The sequence below is a fragment of the Euprymna scolopes genome, chromosome 33 (assembly GCF_053919585.1).
Source record: "Euprymna scolopes isolate OS-2025 chromosome 33, ASM5391958v1, whole genome shotgun sequence".
Classification (NCBI taxonomy): domain Eukaryota; kingdom Metazoa; phylum Mollusca; class Cephalopoda; order Sepiida; family Sepiolidae; genus Euprymna; species Euprymna scolopes.
Window position 1 is genome coordinate 430,684 of NC_136514.1, and position 8,955 is coordinate 439,638.

The window sequence follows — 8,955 nt, forward strand, 5'->3', positions numbered from 1 at the left end:
TTTTCTTTTTTATTTATTTTTGGTGACCGACCCGCACGTGGTCTATCCAGGTAAGTCATGCATTTCTCCACATTTGAATGCTGGTCATTCCCAGTCCAGATTTCCCTGTCTGAGTGAGCCCAATGACTTCTTTGAAGGCTAGGTTTTCTTTCGCCTAATTTATAGCATCTCGGACTTTCATTTTCCTTCCTGTTTTAATAGAGGGTTGTACTATCTTTACAACAGTGTCGGAATTGTCTAACATCATCTGGAATCTGACTTCCCCTGCTTTAAACTCCTTTGCAATAGACTTGAGCGGTAATTTTAGTTTTGATTGTTTGCTATATAGAGCAACATTTGATAATCCTGGAGGCAAACCCAGCCATTTCCTCATATATCTGTTGATTTTCGCTTCGAAAATATTTTTCCTTCTACGTTAAGAAGTGAGATTGGCTGAAATTGATTTATAACTTCTGCGTTTTGTTCCTTAGGTATGTAGACACCGTCTGCTTCCATCCACTGGTTACTGACATGACGGTTTTTCCATGCCAACTTCAAGTTAATATAAAGCCATTTAAGTACTTTTTGGCATCTTCTGTATATTAAAAGGGGATTCCATTCGGGCCTGGTGCAGATTTATTTCTAGCTTTGAAGACAGCGCGTTTTACCTCTTCATATGTCATTATGTTCATATTGAAGTTTTTTTGAGGAATTTCTGGCCATATCAATTTGCTATTTTCTTCCAGTGGGATGTGCCGGTTGTGGTCTGAGTATTTGTATCTTATATGGGTTTCTAAGACATGTTGTTCCGTTTTTAGTACTCCTGATTTTCGTTGTTCAAATAGATTTCGGGCATATTTATATGGTCCTTGAATGAACTGTTCACGCTCTTTTCTCCGCTTCAGTCGTTTTTTCCTCACGCGTTCCACCTTGCTAAGAGCGCTATGTCTATCTTTGAGATCTTTCCAGATGTTTAATAAACCCACTTTTTCAAAAGGATTTGAAATGCGGAGTTGTCGTTTCAGATGTCTTTTCTTATTCCTAAGATCTGCCATCTCCCGCTGTCGTCTGTTTTTCTTGATGGGTGGTTTAGTTGATTTCACTTTCTCACCATACAATGCAATGCAAATACGGTATATAACATTACCGCCCTCTTCTAACCATTGATCATACTTCTTTCTATCCAGTTCTTTATGTAATGCATTGCTTATTGTATGGTCAAGCATACACCATTCTTCCGAATTATTCGCCGGCGGAAATTTGATTCTGGGGAGTTTCAACTCACCCATTGGCCCAATTGCTTGGATATCCTCGGCACTGTGGGTTGCGTTCTGGCCTTGGTGTTCCGACATCTTATCTGAAGTATCAGAGCGCTGCATATGAGTCACTGGATGACTAGCACATCCCTTTTTGCTTTGGTGAATCTTCATTCCTTTTTGGGAGTTGAATTTTCGTCCACAGGCACATGGGAATTCCATATGTTCTTTAATCATAATCCGTTGGTATATGTCTGAGTCATAGTGTTCGTTTCTTTTGGATCCATCATCCTCCCTCCCTTTCAGTGGATCTTGAGGGCATTTTTCTTTGTCTGTGTCTGTAACTTATGTTATAAGAACTCTGGGTTGCTGGCCTGATGAGTTAATTTGGTCTTTCCCAACGTCCTCTGTCTTTCCAGGTGTCACTAGTCTATTCCCAGTTGTCATTCAGTCTATTCCTGAAAGTCAACGGACTAGCTATGTCTCTAGAGAATAAAAATTACTACTGGAACAGTAGTAGAAATTCACTATGAAGCAAGCGAACAAAAGATGTTGTATTTGAGAGAAACAGCTTACCTTATAGACTTGTATATACTGATGTTTGTTAACTGTTTTCTTTTCAGATAAAGTTAATGTTAAGAAAGAGATAAAGCGCCTTTCTAGGGCTTTCCTCGTCTAAGTTTTATAGGATGGTGCTTTTGAGGGGGTATTTCATAGCATATTTTTTAAAACTTTATGCAGTCATATTAGGGGGGGGGTATTTCATCTTATAGGTAATATTGGGTCATCAGGAGAGAATACGCACCATTTCGGAGCCTTTTTCTCTATAGCTTGTTCGCATATCAGTCCCCCTCACTGATGTGATGCTCAATTATCTATTCAATACAGTTAAAAGAAAAGACGTTTGATAATTAAACAGCTCTTGTTACGAGCAACGGCTTTGCACATGTCGTTCAATGTTCAAAGGCTACGTCTGACATATTTGTTAGGACGTGCACATATCGAAGAAAATAATGATAATATTAGTAACAATAATAATAAACAATAATAACAAAATTACTATATATATATATAACTAAAGATATATATACATAACATTAATAAAAAATATATGTATACATAAACACATAAAAAAGATAAATCTACTCACAGTAATAACTACACTGTGGACCCTTGTAACCATATCATGTGGTATTCCTTTTCGTCTAGATTGTAATGTCAGCTCTTTTTTTCTTTTGTTAGTAAATAAATGTCAAAATAAATATACTGGATTATTTTAAAGTTCATCAAAAAAAAAATTAACTACTATTCTACCATCATGGTCAGAAATTATTTCATTGATCTTAAAACATGTACAAAAACAAGACATACTTTCTACAAATGTATTTCATAATGTCTTTTATAATTGCAGATTTTCCAATAATAAGAAAGCAACTTTGAAAAGACATATGAAGACCGAGACTGAAGAAAAACCACATTCTTTTGATTTATCTGACAAGTCTTTTACAAAAAAATCTGATGTGAAGAGACACCTACATACACACACTAGAAAAAAGTCACATTCTTGTAAAATATGTGGGAACACTTTTGCATGGAAATCCGTTTTACAGAAACATATGTCTACACATTTTGGAGGAAAGCCATATTATTGCAAAGTATGTGGAAATTCTTTTTCACATAAAACACAATTGCAGATGCATATGTGTAAGGACAAAAAAGGAAAACAATACCGTTGTGAAGTTTGTGGCAATACGTTTTTAAGAGAATCACAATTGCAAATACATGTTCGTAGCCATACTGGAGAAAAGCCATATTTGTGTGAAGTTTGTGACAATACTTTTTTAAGTAAATCACAGCTGCAAATTCATGTTCGAACACATACTGGAGAAAAACCATATCAGTGTGAAATATGTGGTGCTTCTTTTACCCAGAAAACACACTTGACTAGTCACATGTGTACACATACTGGAGAAAGGCCGTATTCTTGTGAACTATGCGACTCTTCTTTCATCGAGATATCTCATCTGAAATTCCATATGATAAATCACACTGGAGAAAAACCCCATACCTGTGAAATATGTGGCGCTTCTTTTGCACGAAAATCTGATATGAACAGACATATACATAGACACACTGATGAAAAACCACATTCTTTCGATGTATCTGACAAGTTTTTCACAAAAAAATCTGATGTGAAGAGACACCTACATACACACACTAGAAAAAAGTCACATTCTTGTAAAATATGTGGGAACGCTTTTGCATGGAAATCCGTTTTACAGAAACATATGTCTACACATTTTGGAGGAAAGCCATATTATTGCAAAGTATGTGGAAATTCTTTTTCACATAAAACACAATTGCAGATGCATATGTGTAAGGACAATAGAGGAAAACAATATCGTTGTGAAGTTTGTGGCAATACATTTTTATACGAATCACAATTGCAAATACATGTTCGTAGCCATACTGGAGAAAAGCCATATTCGTGTGAAGTTTGTAGCAATACTTTTTTAAGTGAATCACAGCTGCAAATTCATGTTCGAACACATACTGGAGAAAAACCATATCAGTGTGAAATATGTGGTGCTTCTTTTACCCAGAAAACACACTTGAATAGTCACATGTGTACACATACTGGAGAAAGGCCATATTCTTGTGAACTATGCGACTCTTCTTTCATCGAGATATCTCATCTGAAATTCCATATGATAAATCACACTGGAGAAAAACCCCATGCCTGTGAAATATGTGGCACTTCTTTTGCACGAAAATCTGATATGAACAGACATATACGTAGACACACTGGTGAAAAGCCACATTCTTGTCAAGTATGTGGCAAATCTTTTATTCAAAAAGTACATTTACAAAGCCACATGTTAGCACATACCGATAAAAAACCGTATCCTTGTGCAGTCTGTCACAGTTCATTTTCAAGGAAAGAACACTTGCAGAAACATATACATACACACACTGGGGAAAAAATAATGATAAAAAAATTAAAGCAAAAAGAACAAGCACATTATTGCCAAGTGTGTGGCAGTTCTTTTTCAAGGAAAGAAGACTTGCAGATACATATACGTACACATACTGGGGAAAAAATAATGATAAAAAAATTAAAACAAAATAATGAACAAGCCCATTCTTTTCAAGTGTGTCTCATTCCATTTACCACAAAAATAAATTTTCAGACTCATATGATTCAACACACAGAAGCAAAATCACATTCACAGAGCAATAGTGTTTCATCAAAATCAGAGTTGCAAAGCCATGTAAAGAGTCACACTGAAAAGAACCCTAACCCACAATCAGATGGGTTGCCTACACACATTGAAGAGAAATCACATTCTTCTGGGGAACCTGGCTCTTCTATCCAGAACTCAAATTTGCAGGAGCATTCCAGTAAAGGAACAGGAAAGAAACCACAAGTTTGTGTTGTATGTGGCTCATCTTTCCCCAAAAGATCAGAGTTGTTGAGACATTTGGACATGCACAGTAAGGAGAAATAATCTTCTTGTTAAGTACGTGGATTTTTCTGCATAAATATATGAGAACACACGAGAGTAAATATGTGTCTTGTCTTGTGCAAGTAAAATATATTTACATTATGCATCCTGGAATAACTCTTTTCTGATGGTTGCAGGCAAGATATATGAACACACTCTTTTGAGATTACCTAAAAAAAGAATAAGCAATATGCAGAAGGAAAATCTTTGGAACAAGGTCCAGTTTTTGATTAATGACCATCCTTGAGGAATGAAGAAACAGAAACTTAAGCATTAGATTGATAGTGTACCCATGCATGACCATTGCAATGCATTTAATTATACAAGATCGATTCAATAATCAAGAGGACAATGGCTGTCCATATACGAGGTGCCTTCAATAAGTTTCCAGACTTTTTGTACAGGCATTTAAAATTGTCATAGACTCTTGAAAAGTCAATATGCTATTACTATACATCTTATGAGATGACTGATCAATTTTTATGATTTCAGGTTCAAATAGGATCAAGGGCTAGATAATAATTGCTTCCGATCAAGGCTTCATGACCAATGTTTTAAGAAGATGAGTGGAATTACCTGCTACACAAAATTAGAGTGTGTAAGTCACCTAAACTCCAGTTAATAGTTACTGCTGGGGGGGGGGGACAATGCTATACAATGTGATATAATAAAGTGTGTAAAAATCTCTACCAGATCATCTGTAAAACATTGAATGTTTACAGAAATAACAGTTTGAAATAAATCATACACACTCCACTATATGCAATCTCTACTGATACATGCATGAAAAATAGAACTGATGTTAGACCTGACAGAAATATGAGACAAAATGGAAATGATTGTGATGAATGTTCTTATAATGGTTTAAACATAGCTGAGAGGGAGAGGATAACAAAATACCTAGGTATCTTATGTATAACATAAAAAGAAACTGGAATCATTCCACTAATAATAGGAGCACTCGGACTCATAAAAAGGACTTTCAAATTGGTTAATATAACCTGTAAAATTAGTATAAGAGAAATACAAATAAAATTTTAAATGGAAATTAATTTAATATATTGATTTTCAGTATTTATTTCAACAGTGCTCAACATGTGAGTACAGCTTGGTAGTAAGTTATAAAAATATAAGTTACACAGAATCTTCCGTGTTTTGTCTTTGTAAAGTCTTGTCAGTCTAATGCATGGAATTGATACTACCAATTTTTTTTCACATGTGGTATTAAGTTTTCTAGCCAATCAGATTCCTTGTTATTAAGTTTTCTAACCAATCAGATTCTTGTTGTTCCTGCTCGTGTTTTCCTCAGTCAATAATTGGTTCTTTGTTTTAAAAATATCAAAATAAAAATTAAATGTACTTTCCTACAATTTGGCATTGTACATTTCTATCCATTCATATGCAAAGAATTCTTCAAGACAACCCTGAAGTTTTGCAGTGTATACCAATACAGCCACAGTATTGGAACTCCTTAATCAAGATGAATTGTTTCACCTGTCAAAGTTTCCCTCCACATTTTTTGAAGTACACTTCGTAGTTAACTTAAAGATGATCATCCCATAAGAAAACCGAAAAAACTAATAGGGAATTAAAATGAATGCTTAAAAGAATATGCAAATTGGTTAGATCGTTTGCAGATGAATGTAATTCCATTACTCATATATAACAAAGTTTTATTTTCTTTTTAAATAAATAGAAAAAAGAGGTTTTAATATTAATACTGACACACAAAAAAGATTTATAGAAGTGTATATATATATATATATATATATATATATATATATATATATATATATATATATATAATGGTTGAAAGACCAGATGAGTGCAAAATTGATTTTAATAAATATTTCTATTTTTTCAAATTTTCAGGTCATAAAATATTCTTCAGGAAATACAAACAGTTTTTTTTCTTTTTCTTTTTTTTTTATATGTCATGCTGAGAGTAACACCCGGCGTGTCTTCAGAGGTTGAAAATTTAGCTGAATGATGTTAAAATGTCCAATCACACTGTTAAATGTTTGGTCAAACGCATGTGACAATAATAATACGAAATCTACTGTTTGAACACTCCATATTAAGAATTTTGCATACGTCTGGTCTTTCAACTGTTTTATCTTAAATTCTTAATATGGAGTGCTTCTGAAGCAGTGGATTTCCTATTATATATATAATTTTAAGGTTATGAGGGGTTTGGAAGCATAAAAACGATGTTGGTGTTTTTTTATAAATTTTATTTTTTATATTTTAAGCATTTGTCCGCTTTGGATCACAAAAAGTAGAAAAATAAAAATGAAAACTGTTCAAAACTGGAAATTTTCAGGATGATTGTAGTGCCATGTCACACATGGAAGGGGACCCTGCACTCTCTCTGAGGCCACATTCCTGTCGACAAGGAGTCGCTGATAGTCTACTTGTATGATGGTGGCAATGCACATTCACTTTGCCTAGCACCCGTCACCATAAACTTAAATTATAAAAATGACAGCTCAATCCAAAATAACGATTAAACCAAACGCTGACTTGAACAACGCTTTGCCTCCTCCCTTGAGGCTTGCATTTACAAATATCCGTGGACTTAAAACTAAGAAAAGGTAGAGTCATTTCCCACAGTAAACTCTTTTGATATCTCAGTGCTAAGTGAAACTAACTTGCACTCCTCTATCCACTTTAACATGTCTGGTTATATATTGTAAGGGTTCTGAAAACACATGCACATACTTGGAGTCTATATTCTTTACACCCTCCCCATTACTAGGGAATCAAAACTAGAATCAGACGACCATGCCTTCATGTGCTTTAGACTTATTTTACAACATAACGTTAGCTACTTGTACTTTCTTTATTGCACTCCCTTGAACCAAAACTGTGCTCTAATCAATCACATCTCTGACAGCCTAGATGTAGCACTCTCCTTAAACGCTAGCACTCAAATACATGTATTTCGTGACTTTAATGTCCACCACAGTAATTGGCTTGTCTTCTCTAACTACACTAACACAGCTGGTAGCATCACATATAACTTTTGGATATTCCATTCCGTGACTCAGACAGAAATATTCCCAACCCGTTTTCCTGATCGTCAGAACCAGCAAGCCTCATTTCTGATCACAGTTCCTGAAGATTGTTAACAAATGTCCATTGCCCTCTCGGGAATGCTGATCATGCTGTGATAATTATTGACATCAGCCTAAATTCTCGACCCCAAGGTGAAGAGCCACTGCTCAAAACGACATGGTACTATAATAAGGCTGGGGTGCTATCAGTGATCACATCAGAGATGCTCTATGGGGAATATTTTTCTCTTCCTGCTGAACAGTGCACAAATGAAACCACTAAATGGTACAAAGTGGCATTTGTTTGCACTTTTCTCAATAATAACGCCTTAGATATTTTGAAATTTCACACAAACATTAGTCATGGTGGAAGTAAATTTTTCACTCATGAAGAAGAACGTCACATTCTTGGCTTGTTAAAAATAAATTTGAATTTTTGACGTGTACTAACTTCAACTGTAATTGCCACCCTCTATTCTCTCTCTCAGCTGTCAAAAAACTGACAATGACCTCGTGCTTCCAACTTATCTTTTTCATAGTAGTTCCTGTCTTATGCAAATGTATATTACTGAGTCTTATATAACCAAGATCTCTTCTTTCGCTTTCATTCCCTCATTCTGTCACTCGACAGGAAAGAGAAAGGTGCACCCATTTGTGTAAGTCACTTTTTTCATTACTTTCACCATGTAATCAATTTCCCTAATGTTGTTTAATTCCGCACACACACACACACACACACAAAAAAAGTCTGAGAATTTTCTTGCTTTTACAGGGCTACATGGTCTTGCCCGGGATAAAAGTTCAACAGTTTTCTGTTAAAACTACTTTCTCTATCTGTCTCTCTTTCCGATTCCTCTTTTCCCTTTCTTTTTAGCTCAACAAACCCACACATATATGATCTGATAATTCTCTTTTATACAGGATGGAACGATAAAATTGTTGCCCTAGAAAAGACGACATAATTCCATTTCCATTCGATGAAAACCGATTTTCTTTTTTTTTTTTGTTGCATACCATCTACTAGTTGGTCAGTTGTGTACATATTCCAAGAGCGATAGGGGTCTTCTATCATGTCTGAAAGTGGCACAATGTTCAACGAGCGAGATCGGAAATGTACCGCAGTACAACTCATGCTCTCTACCAATCCAAGTTATGACA

At 35.1% G+C, this 8,955-nt stretch overlaps 1 long non-coding RNA gene across 1 annotated transcript in view; it reads left to right on the plus strand.

Moving 5' to 3' along the window:
• The window catches only part of LOC145258084 (uncharacterized), a 32,548-nt gene extending 26,750 nt beyond the window's left edge, over positions 1 to 5,798 (plus strand). Inside the window, exon 2 of the long non-coding RNA XR_013864041.1 lies at positions 2,647 to 5,798. This is a non-coding gene — a long non-coding RNA (uncharacterized LOC145258084). The remainder of the gene's footprint in view (positions 1 to 2,646) is intronic.
• Positions 5,799 to 8,955: the final 3,157 nt, after the last annotated feature.